The 23,009-nt window shown below is 48.7% G+C and overlaps 1 pseudogene across 1 annotated transcript in view; it reads right to left on the reverse strand.

Moving 5' to 3' along the window:
* Positions 1 to 13,158: 13,158 nt before the first annotated feature.
* The window catches only part of LOC307110213 (protein FAM118B-like), a 28,182-nt pseudogene continuing 18,331 nt past the window's right edge, over positions 13,159 to 23,009 (reverse strand). Inside the window, exon 5 of the transcript in view lies at positions 13,159 to 13,250. The product of the transcript in view is annotated as a protein FAM118B-like (transcript). The remainder of the gene's footprint in view (positions 13,251 to 23,009) is intronic.

Genomic DNA, 23,009 nt, shown 5'->3' on the forward strand with positions numbered 1-23,009 from the left:
TGGAGTCGCCCTTCTGAGAGCTGGAGCACCCCATTAGCACCATCGAGCTCCAGAGGATGCCCGGGAGGCTGCTGCCAAAAAGCGGGGCCTGCAGTGTCAGGCTGTGCCTCCCCCGGCGAGCCACGTGATGAAGGGGGTGTGGAAGCGCGTTGGAGCAAAGCCTCCTGCAGGCCCTGGCCCTCAGAGAAGAGGCCGCGCGCGGAGTCTGGCCTGCGTGAGGATTGGCACATGTTCACCAGCACAGCCTCCCAGGTGAGGCTGGAGGACGGCCCGCTGAGACGGAGGGCTGGGCCAGCTGGAGGCCCAAAGAGCTGTCCAGGGGGAGGCTGAAGGGGAAACCTATGAGGAGCCACAGTGAGATTCACCGCGGACATGCTGCTCCAGCCTCCAACGGAACATGGCAGGAGCGAGGCGGGGCCGCTGGAGGCCCCTGACCCCTGCTTGCAGAGGAGCAGCAGCTCACCTGCCAGGACACACCCCACTACAAGAGGCACTTTGAGGTCACTAAGCTGCCCAGCGCCAGGCTGTCGTGGCCCTGCCGCAGGGGACAAAGCCAGACAGCAAGGGCCTGACAGGGCCTGGAGGCTGGCATAACGCCTGCACATGCCCTCGCTCCTGGGCCGAAGAGGAGGAGAAAGAAAAGGAAGAGGCCGTGGCTTCTGTACCTTCTGCCCAAACCAGTCACCTACTGATAGAGCTCGCTGGCATTGAAGAAGCGCTGACACCATGTGGCCCACAGGGTTAGGGGAATGGGGGGCGACAGAATCGCTGGCTGCAGGGGTTCCACCCCCTTTAAGGGTGACTGAGGGCATAGTCATCTCTCCAGTGTCTGAGGAAGGCCCCCCAGGCCCCCCGCAGCCCAGGCTGGAGTCCAAGCGGGCGCACTGTGTGGCCTCGCAGAAGGCCGAGCACCACCGGGCGGTGGAGGCCCTGCAGGGCGGGCACCACCGTGCAATGTGGCTGTGGCGGGAGCACGTGGTGGAGCCGGAGAATATGGTCACGGTCACGCCTCAGTGCCCCAGGGAACGGAGGTTTGGCAGCTTGCGCTGCCCCCGCCCCAGCTCCAGTCCCCCTCCCGCAACGGTATGTGGGCTGTCCGGTGCAGCGAAAAGGAGCTGGGTTCAGTATCGCAGGCAGGAAAGGTTCCGTATCCTACTGGGCTGCCAACGGGGCATCTTCAGCTCCTGCATCAAAGTGGTGCTGCCAGCTGGCCGGGCACTCTGCAGGTCCATGACCTGCAGCTCAACGAAGTGGACATGAGCAAGGCCAGGCACGACCATGCTGTTTCCTTGCTGACCTTGCCACCTCGCCAAGGTGAGCCCGCCCCACTCCCACCCCCTTCACCCCTACCTCTACCCCTACCCCCACCTCCTACCCCCACCCCCAAGGGGGTGGCCAGGAGTGATGGGAGCCCATAAGTGGGGCTGAGGCTACTAGAGGTAAACCAACAGGGCCTCGCACAATGCACGGTGTACAGCTGCTGTGCAAGGTGGGTGACACCCTCACCTTGCTTGTCTGCCATGGCTTCAACACCAGCACCACTGTCCCCTCTGAAGTGTCCCTGGGTGTCACTGTCAATCCCTTCGGAGTAGGCATCGGCTACAGAACATTCTGGAAAGGATCTCCTCCATCCACCAGGAGCTGAGCCTCAGGGGTCCCAGAAAGGAGGGAAAGCTGCCTTAACAGACCCCGCAGTGGGAGCCCGGAGAGCCTGAAGTTGGACTGCCATGCCCTGGGGTACCAGCTGGGACAGCTGGAGAGCATATGGCCTAGGCCTCTTGCTCCCCCAGACTGCCTGCAGCCCTTCTCCCGGCCTCCCCCCTGAACTCCCCTCCTACAGGACTTTGCTGCTGAGTAGCACCTCCCCAGGACACAAGGCCCAACCCCCACGCCCAGGCCCACCGTCTCCCGGAGCAGCTGTCCCTTCCCCAAACAACAGACGGACTTTGAGTTGGTGGTGTGGGTGCCCGAGGTTGAGGGCCCCCCGAAGACAAGGTCACTCACTGGTGGGTGCTGAGGACCGGGAAGATGCAGGAGGAGGAGGAAGCCCCAAGGCGGCAGCAGATGCTGCGGAAGGCCGCTGACTCCGGGCTTGCCACGGACTGGGCGGCTCCTGGCAAAGAGGAGCTGGAGAAGGAGCACCCTGCGCCAGCTCCTGGTCCCCTCCACCCCTGGAAGCAGCGCCCCAGCCCCGACAGCCAAAGCGGAGTGCGGGGCCATCAGGAACAGCTCTGCCGCGGAGCCCCAAGCCGCGTGCCCTGAGCAGGCCGTTTCCTGCGGAGCTCCGTGCCCGAGGCGGAGAAGCATGCTCTGTGGAGCTGTGGAGGGCAGCCAAGATGAAGTCCCTGGAGCCGGATGCCCTCTGCGCACAGATGGTTCTCAGCAAGTCCCAGGAGGGCCAGAGCAAGGTGGCCCTGGAGCAGCCTGCAGAGGCTCCCTTGCCCACAGCACCCACCCTCTGGGAAGACCTGGGCCCCAAGGCCAGCACCTCCCCAGGACGCCGGTCCAGATTTTGCTGAGGTCCTTGGAAGCGTTTTCCAGCCCAGACCTGCAGGAGGAGGACGGAGAGGTGGGTGGCCATGATGCTTCTGGGCAGGACGTCGCCAGATGCCAAGGGCCCAGGAAGTGCCACTCTGCTGCAGGTGCTGCCCACTGTGGCCAGGGTGCTGGGTGGGGGGCTGGCTGGGCCTGCTGCTCTCCCAGAGGCTCCAGGTACACTCCTCCCGACGTGTGGTAAGGGTCCTGCCCGCTCCAACACCACCCTTGCCCGGAGTCCTTTAACCTGGGTGTTGGCATTGTAAAGAGATCCCTCAGGAGTTCTGACCCCTAACTGTCCTGTTCCCAATCGGGACCTCTAGTAATGTTTGTACAATCCAAGACTCTGTTTTGTGGTTTAAGGAGAAAATTGACTATGTTTTACCTTAAAAAAAAAAAAGGGGGGGGGGGACCTGGGCGGTTGAGGCCCCCTCGCCCCAGCACCCAGAACTTGAGGGTTTGATTCCCAGTCAGGGCACATGCCGGGATTCCGGGCTCTCTCCCTCTCTCTCTCCCTCTTTCCAAAATCAATAAAAACATTTAAAAAGTTATAAAAGGAGAAAAGAAATGTTGCTCTCTTGATTTCTTTTTTCTTGGTGTAGATCAGACAGGAAAACCTGGCCATGTGCATTACAGAGGTTAGTTACAGTCTCCTTGGGGGCTGGAAGGATAGTCTCCTACCACCTGATGACAGGTTCAAGAGGCACTCAGATACGAACCCATCAGGTATAAACTGTTGGGAGGGGACCTTTTCTTCAACGGGGACTTTTCCTCCTGGATGAAGAGTTTTGTCGTTGCCAATCAAGGTAAGACTGGAGAGGCTCATCCTCCAGGAAAGGTTCACGCCTTCTGGCCATGAGTAGTGTCCTGTGCTCTTGCTTATAGCTTCCCTTGTCTTGAGCATAGTTTCCCTTCCGGTTTCCGAAAGCCAACAGGAGAAGAAAAGGTTTGCACAAACAGGACCCTGCATGACCCGCACCTTACAGTGCTTTCGTTTCTGTAACTGCATGCAGCTGGCCTCAAGAGAAAGGAAAGTGGTGCATGTTCTGGGGCCGTCACCTGCCGAGGAAAAGTACCCTAATGCTAAGGAAATTGAATCTTCCTTGCTGGCTTTCATCTAGAGAACCACTCTGATTCCAGCTTTAGCCGGGAATGACAATTAATGGTGCAGTGAAAGAAAACGATTTTCTAGATAAAGAACCATGGCTGTGTTTTTACATGCAATTGTATTCCCTTTAGATGGTACAGGTTGGTGTCATGCGTTGGGGGTGTCTATGTATAAGGTGGTTTAGTGTGATTGTATGTGTGTGTGTGTGTGTGTGTGTGTGTGTGTGTATGTCTTTACCCCGGAGTCATATCCCTATTATACAGCAAAATTGCAAGTGTCAACTTTCTCAATAAAACACCCCTCACCATCGCTTCTTGGGTGTAAATGTGTCCTCATTCCAATAACCCTGAGTGTAACTGCGATGTCATTCTGGCACTAAACAGCAGAGTTACCATCAGATCCCACAATCTAGGGACAAAGTCCTTTATAATACTGTCCTTTCTTCACACACCAGCCAAACTTTGGGGGTCTCCAGACCACCCATGTTTCCAAAAGATTGGCTATAAATTCAGGGATTCCCATGATCCCCATAGATTTTATAATTTTCTATAAATGCCTGATACAACTCAAGATAACACTGTTCTTATTACAGTTTTATTATAAAGCACACACATAGGGCGAGGTCTGGGAGGGCCCTGGAGGCAGAGTCTCCATGGCCCCCGCCCTGTGGCACCAGGGCACCTCCTGCTCCCAGCACATCAGTGCGCACATCCAACAAGAAAACTGCACTGCGCTTCGGTGTCCATGTTTGCTAAGGGATTTCCATTTTGTAGGCATAATGGATTATAAAGCTTGGGCCACATGAATGAGGTCATTCTCTTTCTGCCCTTCCCTCTCCTGGTCTTCGACCATGGTTACTTGCAGCGGTGGGGAACCTTTTTTCTGCCAAGGGCCATGTGAATATTTACAAAATCATTCGCCGGCCATAAAAAATTATCAACTTAAAAATTAGCCTGCTATATTGGGTCAAACATTTAATTAACTCACCCCTAATGCCATGGCAGAGCCAGACCAAATTATTTCAAGGGCCTTACATGGCCTGCAGGCCGGACGTTCCCCACTCCTGCTTTATGGCAACATGATCATACCTGTCTGAGCATCTATATCTGGTGTAGCATTAATATATAACAGATACAGCAAGAGTACCAATGTGAGCATACCTGATAGTTGGATAAGCAAGTGTAGGGTACAGATAACAGGTGTTTAGCTCAAATGTATTTCCCAATACATTTGATTATCAATATCAGTATTATAATTTTACCAACAATGCCAGGGTCGATGAAGAGTTTACAGCTATCTTTAATCTCCCACGTGGTCTAATTTAACAAATAAGCTCTGGTTGCGATTTCATTACTTAAATCATTCATTTATTCTTTCATTCAACGTTTATTGAACACTGGAGAAATGTCATGCTCAGACATGGTATCTGCCTGGGAGAAGGTCATTTGGTAGAAGAGTCTGGGACAGTAACAAATTGAAGTCTACCTCCATGTTCATCACGAATCTTACGTGGTTGCATATTAGAATCACCTGGACCTTAAAAAAATGTAGGAGCACTTTACTAGAGCAGTGGATCTCAGAAATGCAGGAAACTTAGGATACTGCACAGCCTTGCCCAGGAGTGCTCTTCAATGGCACTAGGCATAAGGCCACCTCGGGTGTTTGCTAGAATTCAGATTCTTGGGCTCCATCTCCTAAACTACTTGGACTCAAAGCTCCAGGGCAGGAGAGAATCTACATTTTTATTAAGGATTTTGGGTGATTCTGGTGTGACTGGCCCATGGACCTCATCTTACTGTGTTTACTAAACTCCATGTTTTAAATAAAGTGAGTTGTTGGGGGGGGGGGTGATCTGTAAAACACTTGTGGTTGGTTGAAATTTATTGGACCACAGATGGTGTTGACTGCATATTTTTAATGTGGCATTTCACTACTCACTTCCCTAGCACAGCCTTTATGACTGAAAATCACCATTGAGCCCAACCTTGGCTGTTGATTTTAAGGTTTATTTAAAGACACATGACAGCTGGAGCTGTTCAGTCTTTAGTTAAATGATTCTATGTGTGCACTTAGGAGTTTAGGTGCAGCATTATAAAGGAGAATTTCGATAGAGAGAAACCAAGATGGCGGCATAGGTTAAACACCTAACCTACAGCCGGGCACAACAATATCAAAAACACAACTAAAAGTCAAAACGGACATCATCCAGAACCACAGGAAAGCTGGCTGACTGAAATGCGCACAATTAGAAGGAAAAAGAAAACCACAAGGAAAATCAGAGAAGCTGTAAAAGCTTGAGGTATGGAGACACGGGCGGAGACACGAGCCCGCGCGCGTGCGGGGAAGCCGGAGCCGGAGAGGAAGGGGCGGCTGGCCGCCTGGCTGGCGTTCTCTGGCGGGAAGGAGATAAAAGCGCCAGATTGTGCTGAACCCCAGCTCCGACTGCACTGAACCCCAGTGCCCGGCGAAACCCTGGGAAGCCAGGCTCATGCTGGGGGAGTCTGGGCTGTGGGACAGAGACACAGAGGAGCTGCGCCGGAGCCGCGCACGGGAATGTGCGCAGAGGAGGGTCTGTTGCCTGTCCCGCTGGATTGCCCTAGCGGGAAGGAGACAAAAGCTCCGGACTGTGCTGAACCCCCAGTTCCAACTGCACTGAACCCCAGTTCCAGGAAAGACCCGGGGAAGCCATGCTCATACTGGGGAAAGCTGGGCTGTAAGGCAGAGATGCAGAGAGGCGGCGAAGAGCAGAGCACCGGAGGCGCACACGGGATTGTGCGCGGAGGATGGGCTGTTGACTGTGCCGCTGAGTCGCCCTGGAGGGAAGGAGACAAAAGCGCCAGACTGAGGTGAGCCCCAATTCTGACTACACGGAAACCCAGTTCCGGGAGAGAATCTGGGAATCCAGATTCATTGGGGGAGAAACTAGACTGTTTGGCAGCGCGCGAAACTCCAGGGCGCTTTTCTCTCAGAGGTGATTGCTGGGAGTACAGAGGGACACTGAGACACAGGAACCTCATAGGGCGGGGCTGACGGGAAGCCAAGGCGGTAGGCTCCGCCCTGTAACTCCGCCCCATCCAAGCTGAACACAGAGGCTTTTACAATTTTGCAAGTCTAGTTGAATGGGGCTGTCTCCCGGCATAGACACAGCTGATCCTCACAGCCAATTGGACTGGAGGTCACATCCTCCCAGTGTACCAACAGCAATCAAGGCTTAACAACACCAAGACTTTGCACTCAGCCCACAAAGGGGGGTATCAAGAGCGACCACCTAGGGAGATTGGGGAAGCTGAGCGATAGGGAGGCAGCCAAAAGGGGAAGACACCGAAACAGGTCACGAATATAAGGGATGCTGTAATTCATGCTGAGGGGCCACAGGCAGTAGCTGACCTACACTCCATTGGAGACCCAGAAACGAAGGCATCTAGTGGTCGGTGTGAGATGACATCAGATTTTGACCACTCCCATAAGGGACACATTCAAGAGGCAGACGCAGTGAGCGCCGAAGCCTTGCTGCACCAAGACCCGGCACATAGGCGTGTCTCCCGCACAGCAACTCTTCCTTTATAGACACAGAGGGTCCGCACGGCCAATAGGCCTGGAGGACAATTCCTCCCAGTGACACCAACAACAATCAAGACTTAACTATACAAACAAGGACCAAGATGGAGGCATAGGGCAGAAGCCTGATTGCTGCCTACCACAACGGTTTTGAGACTACAACGGGAGAGCGGAGCGGACACCATCCAGAACCACCGGAGGGCTAACTGAGCGGATGCTATACAACTAGAATAAAAGAGAGGGGTACGCGGGATGAAGCTGATGCCAGTGACCCAAAGACCACACTTTAAAAACTACGGCTCAGGCGACACAATGGCGGCCTGGAACGTGCTCGGCGCAGTTCCCCCAGCGGTCTCCGGCTGAGGGGAAGGCTTCACTCGCTGCCGAGCACGGACAGACGAGCCCCTGGGAGACATGGGGCGGGAGACTACGCGCTTGCCGACCTCCGAGTCCTTCAAGAATCTCAACGCCCCGGAAGCGGCCAGGTGCGCACGCTCGGCGACCGGCCACCGCTGCAGACCCAAGGGCCGACGCAGCCATCCCGGACAGCCCGCCGCTGCGCACCGGGCACACCGGAGCTTCGCCGAGCCCGCCGCCCAACGAGTTCTGCGGTGGCTGCCCTGGAACTCTGAGAAAATGGCCGAAGGAATTGCTGAGAGGGAATTGACCAACAGGAATTGGGATCAAGAAGACGAAACTCCGCTGGGTCCTGGATCCGGGTGAAGCCGTGTGCCCCTGGGTCCGGGTGAGGCTGGGAACTGGGTCAGGGTGAGGCTGGGCCCCGGGTCCGGGTGAGGCCACGTGCCCCTGGGTCCGGGCGAGGCCATGCGCCCCTGGGTCCGGGTGAGGCTGAATCCTGGGTCTGGGCGAGGCCGTGCGCCCCTGGATCCGGGTGAGCCTGGGTCCCGGGTCCGGGTGAGGCCGCGGGCCCCTGGATCCGGGTGAGCCTGGGTCCCGGGTCCGGGTGAGGCCGCGGGCCCCTGGATCCGGGTGAGCCTGGGTCCCGGGTCCGGGCGAGGCCGCGGGCCCCTGGATCCGGGTGAGCCTGGGCCCCGGGTCCGGGCGAGGCCGCGGGCCCCTGGATCCGGGTGAGCCTGGGCCCCGGGTCCGGGCGAGGCCGCGGGCCCCTGGATCCGGGTGAGCCTGGGCCCCGGGTCCGGGCGAGGCCGCGGGCCCCTGGATCCGGGTGAGCCTGGGCCCCGGGTCCGGGCGAGGCCGCGGGCCCCTGGATCCGGGTGAGCCTGGGCCCCGGGTCCGGGCGAGGCCGCGGGCCCCTGGATCCGGGTGAGCCTGGGCCCCGGGTCCGGGCGAGGCCGCGGGCCCCTGGATCCGGGTGAGCCTGGGCCCCGGGTCCGGGCGAGGCCGCGGGCCCCTGGATCCGGGTGGGCCTGGGTCCCGGGTCCGGGTGAGGCCGCGGGCCCCTGGATCCGGGTGGGCCTGGCCCCGGGTCCGGGTGGGGCCGCGGGCCCCTGGATCCGGGTGGGCCTGGCCCCGGGTCCGGGTGGGGCCACGGGCCCCTTTATCCGGGTGAGCCTGGCCCCAGGTCCGGGTGGGGCTGCGGGCCCCTGGATCCGGGTGGGCCTGGCCCCGGGTCCGGTGGGGGCCGCGGGCCCCTGGATCCGGGTGAGCCTGGCCCCGGGTCCGGGTGAGGCCGCGGGCCCCTGGATCCGGGTGAGCCTGGCCCCGGGTCCGGGTGAGGCCGTGGGTCCCTGGATCCGGGTGAGCCTGGCCCCGGGTCCGGGTGAGGCCGTGTGCCCCTGGATCCGGGTGAGCCTGGCCCCGGGTCCGGGTGAGGCCGTGGGCCCCTGGATCCGGGTGAATCAGTGCCCCTGGGTCCGGCCGAGACCAAACCAGAGGGAGTCGGACCTGCATTACCACCATTTTTCCACCATCCAGAGCTGAGGGGTCAGTGCCGACATGTACTCATAGCGAACTGGTGGACATTGATATTGGGTCTCAAAAGAACTGTTGGTCCAGAAAGAAACTCACTACAGAGTGATTCATTTGCCTGTCAGCACAACTATTATTGCTCGTCGCACATTCAATTCTTATAAGTATATCTCTAGTGACACATGATTTCGCTCATCTAGGGGAAATGATGAACAACATAGACTGATGAACAAGAATAGAACCAGAAACAAGGAGGCATCGATCGGACTATCGGGCCTCAGAGGGAGGGTAGGGGAGGGTGGGGGGAGGGGGGAGAGATCAACCAAAGGTCTTGTGTGCATGCATATGAGCCTAACCAATGCTTAAGTTCAACAGAGGGTTGGGGCATCCAAGGGGAGGGGTGTGGGATGGGAATGGGGGGATGAGGACAAATATGTGACACCTTAATCAATAAAGAAATTTAAAAAAAAAAAAAAAAAAGGAGAATTTCCACCATGATTGGGCAGCTGTCCGTTGGTTTCAAAAACTGAGAGTTGCTATGAACAACTATATGCCAACAAACTGAACAATTTAGAAAACATGGATAAATTCCTAGAAACGCACAATCTCCCAAAACTGAATCAAAAAAAAGAAAGAAAGAAAGAAAATCGCTTGACTAGTGTGGCTCAGTGGTTGAGCGTCGACCTGTGAACCAGGAGGTCACAATTCGATTCTGGTCAGGGAACATGCCCAGCTTGTGGGCTTGATCCCCAGTGTGGGGCATGTAGGAGGCAGCCAATCAATGATTCTCTTTCATCAGTGATGTTTCTATATCTCTCTCTCTTCTTCTCTGAAGTCAATAAAAATCTATTTTTTAAAAAAGCAAATAACAGAAAATCTGAATAGACCAATTACAACAAATGAAATTGAAGCAGTAATTAAAAAAAACAAATAACTCCCAACAAAGTCCTGGACTGGATGGCTTCACAGGTAAATTTTATCATTCACAGAACTCACACCTATCCTTCTCAACTATTCCAACAACTCCTAAGCTCATTTTAGGAGACCAGCACGATCCTAATTCTAAAACCAGATATTCTACAAAGAAAGAAAATTATAGGCCAATATCCCTGATGAACATAGATATAAAAATCCTCAATAAAACAAAGGAAACCAAATTAAGAAATACATTAAAAATGTCATACACCATGCTTAAGTGGGATTTATTCCTGGGAAGCAAGGTTGGTACAGTAACTGCAAATCAATTAATGTGATACAAACAAAATAAAGGATATGATCATATCAATAGGTGCAGAAAAAAACATTTGAAAAAAAATCCAGCACTCATCCCATTTGTAATAAAACTCTCAGCAAAGTGGGAATAGAGGGAACATATCTCAACATAATAAAGGCCACATATGATAAACCAGCAGCTAACCTCATACTGAACAAGAAAAAATGAAAAGCATTTCCTTTAAGATCAGGAACAGGACAGGATGCCTTTCACAACTTTCACCACTCATTCAATATACTACTGGTTGCATATTGGTTGAAATTTATTAGACCACAGATGGTGTTGACTGCATATTTTTAATGTGGCTTTTCACTACTCACTTCCCTAGCACAGCCTTTATGACTGAAAATCACCGTTGAGCCCAATCTTGGCTGAAAATCACCATTGAGCCCAGTCCTAGCCACAAAATCAGACAAGAAGAAATAAAAGGCATCCAAATTGCAAAGGAAAAAGCAAAACTGTCATTGTTTGCAGATGATATGATATTGTATATAGAGAATCCTCAAGATTCCACCACAAACTACTAGAATTGATAAATGAATTCAATAAAGTAGCAGAATATAAAATAAATATTCAGAAATTGGTCACATTTTTATACACCAATAATGAACTATCAGAAAGGGAAACTAAGAAAACAATCCCACTTACAATTACATAAATAAAATACCTATAAATAAATTTAATCAAGGAGGTAAAAGAACTGTACTCAGAAAACTGTAAGATACTTAAGAAAAAACTGAAGATCCAAATAAATGGCTGCATATACCGTATCCATGGAAGAAAGAATTCGTATCATTAAAGTGTCCAAACTGGCACAGCTGGCATGGCCCAAGTGGTCATGGTTTGATCCCCGTGTGGGGTGTGCAGGAGGCAATAAATCGATGATTCTCTCTCATCATTAATCTCTTGCTCTCTCTCTCTCTCCCCAACTTCATCTCTGAAATCAATAAAATACATTTTTAAAAACTGTCCAAACTACCCAAAGCAATGTATAGATTGCAATTTCTGTCAAAATACCAATGATATGTATCCTAATAATCCTAAAATGTATATGGAACTACAAAAGACCCCAAATACCCACAGTAATCTTGACATAGGAATAAATGCTCAAAATCACTAATCATCAGAGTGATACAAATTGAGATATGAGATTTCAACTCACACCTACCAGAATGGCTATCATCAATAAATCAACGAACAATTGCTGGGAGAGACTGGGATGGAGAGATGGAAACAAAACAGACTGGGCCTGAAGAGGCCTGGATGGAAGGGAGGGCAGGCAGAGGGTGGAGCAGCCCCCACTGGCAATCAGCAGGGACCTGAGGCTGCGTGCTGCTGGGCTGGGGCAGGGGACCTGAGGCTGCGCTCCCCACCTGGTGGGGATTGACAGGGGACCTCAGGCCACGCCCCCTGCCCCAGCGCCAGGCTGAGGGACCTCAGGCCGCACCCCCCATCCAGCAAGGCTTGACGGGGGACCTCAGGCTGCAACCCCTACCCCAGCGCCAGGCTGGGGGACCTCAGGTTGCACCCCCCACCTGCGCAGCTTGATGGGGGACCTCAAGGCGTGCCCCCCCCCCCCCGCCCCAGCACCAGGCCAGGGGACCTGAGGCTGTGCCCCCCACCTGGCAGGGCTTGATGGGGATGGTGCTGGCTGGGTCTGGGTCTCGCACAATTTTGAGGCACATGTGGATTGGCAAGGACTTGACTCTGGTTCCCATGGTGTGCCCCAGACTCTGACAGGAGGAAGATTTTCATATACATTTTACTAATTTTCTTTTATCTCTGACACTTCTATTATAGAGAAAGGGCAAATAGCAATATTGAAATATTTCCTCTAATTAATTCCCTTTTAATGTGCACGAATTTCATGCACCGGGTCACTAGTATTTATATAACACATAGACACAGACAACAGTGTGGTACTCAACAGTGGCCAGGCAAGTGCTACATAATGCAAAGTGAAGTCCAAGATCCTGTCCCCTGAAAAATTGTACTATTGATGTTTGCTGTGCTGCAGATGGGGCTCTGAGAATCTGGGAGCTGATTCAAGGCTGATTGATGGGGCCAAAAAGACAAAAAAACAAACAAACAAAACACACACACACACACACACACACACAAAACATACAACTTTAAATCTGGGAGGAGAGATACCAGGAAGAGCATGCAGATGGGGCAACATTTCCCAGTGTGTTCCACCCAAAAAGGGGCCATGGGAACAGGACAGGCTTTCAGGAATCCTTGCACTTCTGACCCTAGTGGGAAATTCACAATGTATGGGATCCTGTTCAAGATTATGTGATTTTTGCCCTAGCCAGCTTGGCTTAGTGGATAGAGCATCGGCCTGCGGACTGAAGGGTCCCAGGTTCAATTCTGGCCAAGGGCACATGCCTGGGTTGTGGGCTCGATCCCCAGTGGGGGGTATGCAGGAGGAGGCCCATCAATAATTCTCTCTCATCATTGATGTTTCTATCTCTCTCTCCTCTCCCTTCCTCTCTGAAATCAATAAAGAAATATATTTTTTAAAAAAAGATTATGTGATTCTTGAGATTAAGCTATCCTGTTGGCTTAGTCCCACTTTTCCCAGTTGGCACAAGCATTGAAGGCTTGGGGACCAGTGCATGAGTTTGGGGACACCCTGAAAACACCTGCCAGGGTAGCAAGGTTATGGGAGAGGCTGAAGATAAGGGAGAGAAAGATGTGAAGGCCACAGTGGCAGCAGTAGCTGGAGCCCTCTTGGGAAGAGGCACTAGCGCTGGCCACTACAAACTGCCATTTGGAAGAGGACCTTCGGTTAGAAAGTGAAGCACAGCTGGTACAGGTGGTTACTGCTGAAGGGCTCTCGCAACGTCTGGAGAAAAGTAATGAGAAGGTAGAAACCGTAGGCTGCAGGGTAGCGCAAACGGGAAGGAAAGAGATTGCCGTGACACGTGCTCCAGGCAGTCATGGTCAGGGCAAATTGGGATCCCAAGACTTTGGACTTTGTGGAGGATGCATTCCTCTCTTCCCCCTTGTTGGAGGAGGAAGAAGGGGACATGATAGAGATACCAGACTTAGGAATACAAATGATGATAATTACAAAGACTAAGATAAAGCAGCCACGGCCACAGGGGGTGAGTCCAGCAGATGTCCCTGTGCTGGAGAGGCATCACTTTACTCCCACAGACATGTACTTGAGTGCATTGTCTGCTCCATGTAAATGTAGACACAGGATCTAAGGCCTCAGTCTCATCATTTGTAAAATGGGATAATTATAGCAACTCAGGGTCTTGTGATGACTGAAAGAGATGATGTGTGTAACTTGCTTATCACATTACAATAGTTCCCACCACCTTATCCATAGTTCTGCTTTTTGAGGTTTTAGTTACCTACAGTCAATTGTGATCCAAAAATATTAAATGGAAAATTCCAGAAATACTTGCACCGTCCTTCTCTGTACTGCCCAGAATGAGACTCATCCCTTTGTCCAGTATATTCACACTGTATATGCCACCTGCCCATTTGTCACTTAGTAGTCATCTGGGTAATCAGATGGATGGTCGTGATTTGCAGTGCTTGTGTTCAGTAACCCTTATTTTACTTAATAATGGCCCCAAAGTTCAAGAGTAGTGATGCTGGCAATTCAGATATGCCAAAGAGAAACCTTAAACTTCATCATAGGTATGTATGTGTAGGGAAAACATGGTCTATATAGTGTTCAGTACTATCCACAGTTTCAGGATCCACTGGGGGTCTTGGAAAGTATCCCTGTGGTTAAGGGGGAACTACTGTATCTGGCAAACCGTGGTACTCCTTGATGTTGATTTTGTTTGCTCTCTGTTTGTGAGATTCGTCCACATGGTTGCGTGCAGGTTATTTTGCTCATCCTCAGTGCTGTGTGGTACCCACTGTGTGAATATGCCTCACTTTATCCAGTTGGCCATTGATGGGCATTTGGATAGTTTTACGTCTGGGCTTTTAGGAATAGTGGTGCTATGAACAGTACATTTTGTGTGCGTATGCGAACTGTGTTGGGACTTCATAGAGGGAAAACTGCAGAGTTCCAAGGTTTGAATGTATTCAGTTTTAGGAGATATGAACATAGTTGTCCAGAGCGTTGTATCAACTTATTCAGCCATTAGAACTGAATGGAGTTCCAGTGCCTCCACACCCCCAGCAGCACTGGCCCGTTGGCCTCTTTCATTTTAGGTATCCTGGTGATGTGCAGTAGTATCACGTTGGGTTGTCAAATTGCATTTCACTGAAAACTAATGGGGTGGAACATATATGTATTTGAGTTTTAGCAAGGAATATATCCTCTTTTGTGAAAAGTCTATTCACATCTTTTGCCCATATTCTCTCTCTCTCTCTCTCTCTCTCTCTCTCTCTCTCTCTCTCTCTCTCTCCCTCTCTCTTTCTCTCTTGATATGTGTATGCAAAAAGCCTTTTCCACTACATGGCTTATCTTTTCATTCTCTTAGTTGTGCCTATTGATGAACAGAAGTTCTTCATTTTAAAATAGTTGATTTTTTTCCTTCATGATTAGCACAATTTATCCTAGTTATGTAATCTTTACCTACCTCCAACATCATGAAAACATTCTCCTTTCTTTTATTCTAAAAGTTTATTGTTCTCCCTTGCATAATTACATCCACAGTAAATCTGGAACTGATTTTTGGATGAGTCTGAGGTCAGATGAAAGATTTCCGTATGGAAGATTGGCCTGCATTACATACTGAAAGGATCACTAAATTTTTGTTTTCAGTCTAAGAATAAGGTATTTTAGCTGCAGTCATCTTAAGTGCTTGGTGTATAACCTGTAGCAGTTCGTTCACTTATTCAGCAGCATTAAGTGAGGTCATGCTCGGTGCCAAGCTCTGGGCTAGGTGCTTGGAACACGTGGGCACTGCCTTCAAGGTTCCCAGGGGAGCAGACACATGATAAACTGCCCACAGAATGGGTCTGTCCTATTCATCTATGTATTCTCCAAGCCTCACACTGTGCCCAGCACATAGTAGGAGCTCATTAACTAGCAACTGCTATGGGCAACAGGACAATATTATGTCGCTGGCATTTGGACTTTGTCAAATAATAGCCTGTTCCAGGTCTGTGCTGTGTGACTCTGGATGTCACATCATCTCTCTGAGACTCAGTTTCCTCTTGGCGCAGGAAGGGTCCTGTGGGAGTTCAAGGAGCTAATCTGTGAAAAAGCCTGGCACATGCTGAGTACTTGACAAGTTATAACTATTGGAGTTATGTTGTCACCATAATGTCATTGAACCCTGGTAAACACTCAGGTCTCTGTTCACCTTCTGGACAACAAGAAGTACTGACCACATCAGCTGTGTCTCGTCCACACTGCGACCCAGGAATCAGGAACGGTGGTTGTCTTGGGTGTGTTCAGAGCAGCATCTAGTGGAGGAGAAGGAAAAGTGACTGTCACGAGGACATTGGGAAGAGAAGTTTTAAAGGCTGGGACAAAAGTTGGCAGGGAAGCCAGGAAGGTGGCTCATATGTGCTAGTGTCCCTAGCAGGGGGTGAGACATCACCTTGCTCTGAATTCTACTAAATAGTTAAGATAGAAATAATGTCAGTCTTGGACATATATTTCCAGAGAACAGGTACAGAGGGAACACACCCACACTGCTTTCACTGGGTCAGGGGAATCTTTTTTATTTTATTTTATTCTTGACAGTATTAGAGATGTTCCCCATTCCCCTCCCCTTTTTCCACCACCAGGCCTTCCCCATGCTATTGTCTGTGTCTATGGGCTATGCATATATACATACAAGTTCTTTGGTTAATCTCTTTCTGCCCCCCCTCCCCCGCCCCGAGATCTATTTTGTTCATCAGTTTATTCTGTTCATTAGATTCCACGTATAAGTGAGATCATGTGATGCTTGTCTTTCTCTGACTGGCTTATTTCGCTTAGCATAATTCTCTCCAGGTCCCTCCATGCTGTCTCAAAGGGTAAGAGCTCCTTCTTCTTTTTTAAAAAAATATATTTTAATTGATTTCTTAGAGGAAGGGAGAGGGAGAGAGAGGTAGAAACATCAATGATGAGAGAGAATCATTGATTGGCTGCCTCCTGCAAGCCCTCTACTGGGGATAGAGCCCACAATCCAGGCATGTGCCCTTGACCGGAATTGAACCTGATGCTCTATCCACTGAGCCAAACCAGCTAGGGCAGAGCTCCTTTTTTACAGTCGCATAGAATTCCATTGTGTAGATGTACCACAGTTTTTTTTATTTCTCATTTACTGATGGGCACTTGGGCTGTTTCCAGATCTTAGCTATTGTAAATTGTGCTGCTATGAACATAGGGGTGCATATATTCTTTCTGATTGTTGTTTCAAACTTCTTCTTTTTTTTTTTACTATCTCATCACTGTTTTGTGGTTGTTGTTGTTTTTTTATATATATATATTTTGATCCTATTTCCCCTCCTCCTCCTTCTCCTTCTTCTTCTTCATTTATTATCTAAAGTTTTACATATGTCTCCTTTTTCCCTGTTTGACACCCCCACCCCCCGCCCCAGCCATTCCCACCCCGGGCAAGCTCCCGCCACCCCAGTGTCTGTGACCATTGGTTATGCTAATATGCGTGCATACAAGTCCTTTGATTGCTCTCTAGCCACCCGCTCCCCTGCCATTTGTCTCTGGATCTATTCTTGTTCATCAAACTATGTTGATCATTATATATCCCACATATGAGTGAGATCACGTGGTATTTGTCTTTCTCTGACTGGCTTATTTTGCTTAGCATAATGCTCTCCAGTTCCATCCATGCTGTTGCAAATGGTAAAACTTCCTTCTTTTTTATAGCGGTATAGTATTCCATTGTGTAGATGTACCACAGTTTTTTAATCCACTCATCTGCTGATGGGCACTGCTTCCAAATCTTAGCTGGTGGGAATGCAAACTGGTGCAGCCACTGTGAAAAACAGTATGGCATTTCCTTAAAAAAATTAAAAATGGAACTCCCATTTGACCCAATTATACCACTTCTAAGAATAAATCCCAAGAAAACAGAAACACCAATCAGAAAGGATATATGCACCCCTATGTTCATAGCAGCACAATTTACAATAGCTAAGATTTGGAAACAGCCTAAATGCCCATCAGCCGATGAGTGGATTAAAAAACAGTGGTACATCTATACAATGGAGTACTATGCTACTATAAAAAAGAAGGAATTCTTACCATTTGCAACAGCATGGATGGAACCGGAGAGCATTATGTTAAGTGAAATAAGCCAGTAATAAAAAACATTATAAAACATTATAAATCAGAGTATTATGATGAACAAAAATAGATACAGAGGCAGAGAAGCATCGAACAGACTGTCAAACTACAGCGGGAAGGCTGGGGCGGGTTATGGGTAGAGGTAAGAGATCAACCAAAGGACTTGTATGCATGCATATAAGCATAACCAATGGATGTAAGACACTGGGAGGGGGGTGAGGGCATGTGCTGGGAAGGTAGGGGAGGCTGGGGGAAGGTCAATTGGGGAAAAAAAGGAGACATATGTACTACTATTTGTAATACTTTAAACAATAAATAAATAAAAATTTTAATAAAAATTTTGTAACTTAATTTTTACAATATCCTGTTATACATAATCCTATATAATAAAGAGGTAATATGCTAATTAGACCGAACAGCAGAATGACCATCTGCACAACCTTCTGAACAAAGCCGGGGCTGTGAGAGCCAAGCCCCTTGCACGAATTTCGTGCATTAGACCTCTAGTTATTAATAACGAACTACAACGTTCACTAATGACTGATTACTATAATTGCGTTGCATTCATTTCCCTTACACGTCTTATGTGCAGGTGCACCATTTCTCTCCACTAATACTGGCAGCGAATATTTTAGCAGCCGATTGCCACGTCATTAGTCTTGGACTGACTTGTTTGGTGTGCGCAACAGGAAATATTTCGCTTTCGGAGAACAAGAAAAATAGGTTTATTTGCATTATATTTATTAATTTGTGCAGTTATTCAGTGTCTGGTAAGTTAATGTTTAAGAAAAAAATATTAATTTTTATTAAAATGTTCTATTATTTTATGTTAACGATTACTCATTTATTTCAGCCCTTTGTATTCAGCATGTCTCTATCGAAATAAACCTATGTTTCTATGAAAATTGAAGCTTTTGTTTTTTTGCAGAGCACATAAACTTAAACCTTGTTTATTTGGCCCACATTAGCCTTTGAGTTTGACATGCTTGCTCTAGATCAGTTCATGATGGTGCAGAAGATTTCATTCTTTTTAATGCTAATGCTAATATTCCATCACAGCTTTTTATCCACTGGTCTATCGATGAGCAATTGGGTTACATCCACAGCTCGGCTATATAAATGATGCTACAATGAATGTAGGGGTGCATAGGGTGTTAGGAGTGCGCTGTTACTCTATGTGCTCTACTTCTTGCATTCATTCTTGTGCCCATTAGTTTTCTAAACACCATCAAGCTTCTTCTTCACACATGAACCCATGTTATGTTTACTGATTATCAGTTAGCAAAAGCCTATAACCAACAATCTTCATCTATATGATTAAACATTCAATCCTGAAAATGGCTCAAATGGATGCAATGAATAAGTCATTCTCTAACAAAAAGTACATAATAATACATCAAGTAAAAGTTTTTAAGTGCACTGTTAACATTAATAAGTAATTATCTGTACCATAAAACTTAAGATTTTTGTGTGTTTTCTCCAAGCTTGAAGAAAACTAAGCCAATTCACATAAATTATAATGAAACAGCCAATTCAAAAGTGAATTGGAAAGAGAGAATTTTGTGCATGTTACTATTATAGTACTCCCACATGGAGAAAGAATTAATTATAGTGAGTAGTAAAAAATCTAATAGAGGCTCCTGAAGTCCAGGGAGAATGACTTACTAATCTTTCCCAACCCAAATTATCCTTCGCTTTTTGTGAGAATAATAAGAACAAAAAGAATTTGCTAGACTGTCCGAAAAGGTCATCACTTGTCTATGTTCACCTGAAACAGAGAGGTGGAGGTTGGGAGAAGAGAAAGACCAACGTTTGAGACAGAGGCTCAATGATCCCATTAAGCTTTACAAACCTTCTGCAACTTCTCAGTCCTCAATGTGATAAACCATGGAAATCCTGAGCACAGTGTGTGGAACGCAGTAAGCATTCAATACACAGTGTTTACTTATCATAATGTTATAGCATCAGAAATCAAATCCTGTGACTCCCCAGCCCCCTTAGCTGCAGTTATTTCCTGTCACATGTAGAATAAAATCCAAAGTCCTGTGGTGGCTGGAATGGCCCTGCCTGACCTGCCCTCCCAGTACCTTTAAGACCTTGTTTCCTATCACTGTCCCACTTGCTCCTCATGGGCCAACCTCACCTCTTGCTGTCCTCACACACATCCCCCAGGTGACTGCAGAGGAATGAAGCACGTACTGCTCCTCCCCATTGAGCCATGGGGCTCCCTCCACGCAGGGCTCTGCTCAAACGCCACCTCTTCATGGAGGACTCATTGAGCATCTTTGCTAATGAGCTGCCATCCTGTTATCCTCTCCTTTCCATCACAGCACTTATTATATCCGGTGTACACACATGAGTCAGTTGTCTGTCTGACCCACAAAGACATAAGTAAGTTGAAGCTGTAAACAGAAGATATTCAATAAGAGAGGGAGAGAACAGGAAGGGTCATTAAGTTATTACGGATACTGAAAGAGGATTTGTGCCCAGGATCATAGGCCTACCTATTAATGAGACAACAGCATCTTAGGCCTCCTGCATTCCAGTCCAGCACTTTCTCCAGCACAGAGACGCTGATGTCTTACTGTTCTTACTCTTACAACCTTTGTCCACTGTCAAGATCTGGCAAGGTGAGATCTTGGAATCTCCCAGCCACAAGTGTTTTTCAGGAGCCTAAATTACTGCCTTGGCCGGTGTGGCTAAGTGGTTAGTTGGTTACAGCGTGAGCCCTTGGATTCCTGGTCAAGGGCATGTGCTTGTGTTGCACGTTGGTCAGGACGGGAGTGGAAGTCAGCCAGCCAATGTGTCTCTCTCACATTAGTGTTTCTCTCTCTCTCTCTCTCTCTCTCTCTCTCTCTCTCTCTCTCTCTCTCCCTCCCTCCCTCTCCCTCTCTCCCCTCCCCACCCCTTATCCTCCTTCCCTTCTACTCTCCCTAAAAATCAATGTGCAGGGAAGGAAATATCCTTGGGTGAGGATTAACAAAACAAAATAAAAATCAAATTACTTTTCTTTTAAGGTCTCTTCCAACAGTCCTTTTCAACCTTAAATTTTAAATAGCAGGTAGTGATGGATATGAACATTTCTAGCAATATATATAAAAGAAACGTATGTCCATGTGCACCATGACACACACTAAAATGATCAAGCCGAATGTCCCCATCAACAGGAGAGTGGGTAAATCATCACCTATTACTACAATGGAGTACTAAAAACAAACAAAACAAAACAGAATGGAGACAATAAACACAGCAACATGGTTGAATGTCAGAAATGTATCAGGAGAGAGATAGCCCGGATATTAAGGAATGCATACCTGGTTACTGTACATATAATCATTCCAACCTGGGAAAGGCTACAGATGAGAAGTTACACTGGTTGGCTCTGGAAAGAAGGGAGCCAAGAGGAGTGTTGGGTGCTGGTAATTTCCATTTTTTTGACCAGGTGGTCATTTAATGATAAATCCTTGACCTTTACACTTACGTTTTATCTTTTTTCTGTATGTGTGTTATACTTCATTTTTCTAAGGGTTCATAAAAATGTTAAGAATAGGGTTTACTAGAAAATTATGAATGGAAAAAAAGAATATGTTATCCATTCTTTCTGTTCCTTGCCTTCCCCGCTGTCTTCACTGTTCAGAGGCTCCAGATTTCTCAGGGACTCCTGTGTTGACATAATTCTCTAAGGAGCCTCTTGGAATTAGTCTCCTCCCTGAGTCTGTCCCTTTTTAACACAGCCAACCTTGAATGAACACATTGGATGAACTCATCTACGGAGTGTGTGGATGGCAAAACTTACAGAGACATTTTTTAACTTCTCTTTTTTTTTTTATTTTAATTACAGTTTGCCTTTAACATTATTTTGTATTAGTTTCAGGTGTACAGCTTAGTAGTTAGACAGTCACATACTTTACAAAGTGTTCACCCTGATTTTTCCAGTAACCATCTGACACCATCATAATTATTGTAATACTAGAGGCCCGGCGCATGAAATTCGTCCCTCAGCCCAGCCTGTACCCTCTCCAATGTGGGACCCCTTGATCCAGGACTGCTGGCTCCCAACTGCTTACCTGCCTGCCTTCCTGATTGCCCCTAACCGCTTCTGCCTGCCAGCCTGATCACCCCTAACCACTCCCCTGCCAGCCTGATTGATGCCTAACTGCTCCCCTGCCAGCCTGGTCACCCCTAACTGCCCTCCCCTGCAGGCCTGGGTCCCCCCCAACTGCCCTTCCCTGCAGGCCCAGTTGCCCCCAACTTCCCTCCTCTGCTGGCCTGGTCACCCCTAACTGCCCTCCCCTGCAGGCTTGATCGCCCCCAACTGCCCTCCCTTGCAGACCTTACACTATCTTCATATTTTTGGATTCTTTTTTCTTTTTGATGTCCTTATTGGGTGTGTGTTTTTTTGTTTGTTTGTTTTTGCTTCCTCTTATTCCAAAACACTCTTTTGATTCTCAGCATCCTCTACTCTACTGTCGATTCCCTGTAAATTATTCTTCATTTCAGTTAGTGAATCCTTCATTTCTGCCTGGTCCTTTTTTGTGTTGTTGATGGTCTTACTAATTTCCTTGAAATTCTCACTAAGTTCCTTGAGCATACTTATAACCATTGTTTTGAACTTTGTATCTGGTAGTTAGCTTGCTTCCATTTCATTTAGTTCTTTTTCTGAAGATTTGTTCTTTCATCTGCAACATGTTTCTTTGTCTCCACATTTTGGCTGCTTCCCTGTATTTGTTTCTATGTATCAGGTAGAGTTGCTATGGCTCTTGAAATTAGTAGAGGGGCCTTGTGTAGTAGGTGCCCTGTAGGGCCCAGTGGCTCAGCCTCCCCAGTCACCTGAGCTAGGCAATCTAGGTGTGCTCCTGTGTGGGCTGTGTGCACTATCCTATTGTAGTTGAGCCTTGATTGCTATTGGCATCACTGGGAGAAATTGACCCCCAGGCCAATTGGCTGTGAGGACCAGCTTCGACTACAGTGGAAGAGTTTTTGTGCAGGAGGCACCCCTATGGAGCAGGACTTGCTTCAGTGGGGCTTTGGTGCTCATTGAGTCTGCCCCTTGAGTGTGTGGCTTGTGGATGTGGTAGAGTTGTTATCCGACGTGTCTGAAGTTATCCACCGGGTGCACTGGCTGTGGGGCCTCCCTGGAGGTACAAAGTCAGCCACTGCCTGGGCCTTGCCTATGGGACCACCTGACACGAGCTACAGAGTGATCTGCAGATAGCTGCTATGTGTGTTGGGCTTGGAGGTGCCTAGGAGAGGCCAAGCTGAAAACTTGGCAAACTGCTGCCAGTACTGGGTTGGGGCCACTTATAGAGAGGTATGGGGTACACTGAGTCCAGCTGCTATTTATTTGAGAAATTTTAGGGAAGTCTGAAGCCTAAGCCAGGACAGGCCATTCATGTGGAAAGCCACTGCCATCAGTTTGGGTG

The sequence above is a fragment of the Cnephaeus nilssonii genome (genome assembly GCF_951640355.1).
Source record: "Cnephaeus nilssonii genome assembly, chromosome: 13".
NCBI lineage: Eukaryota > Metazoa > Chordata > Mammalia > Chiroptera > Vespertilionidae > Cnephaeus > Cnephaeus nilssonii.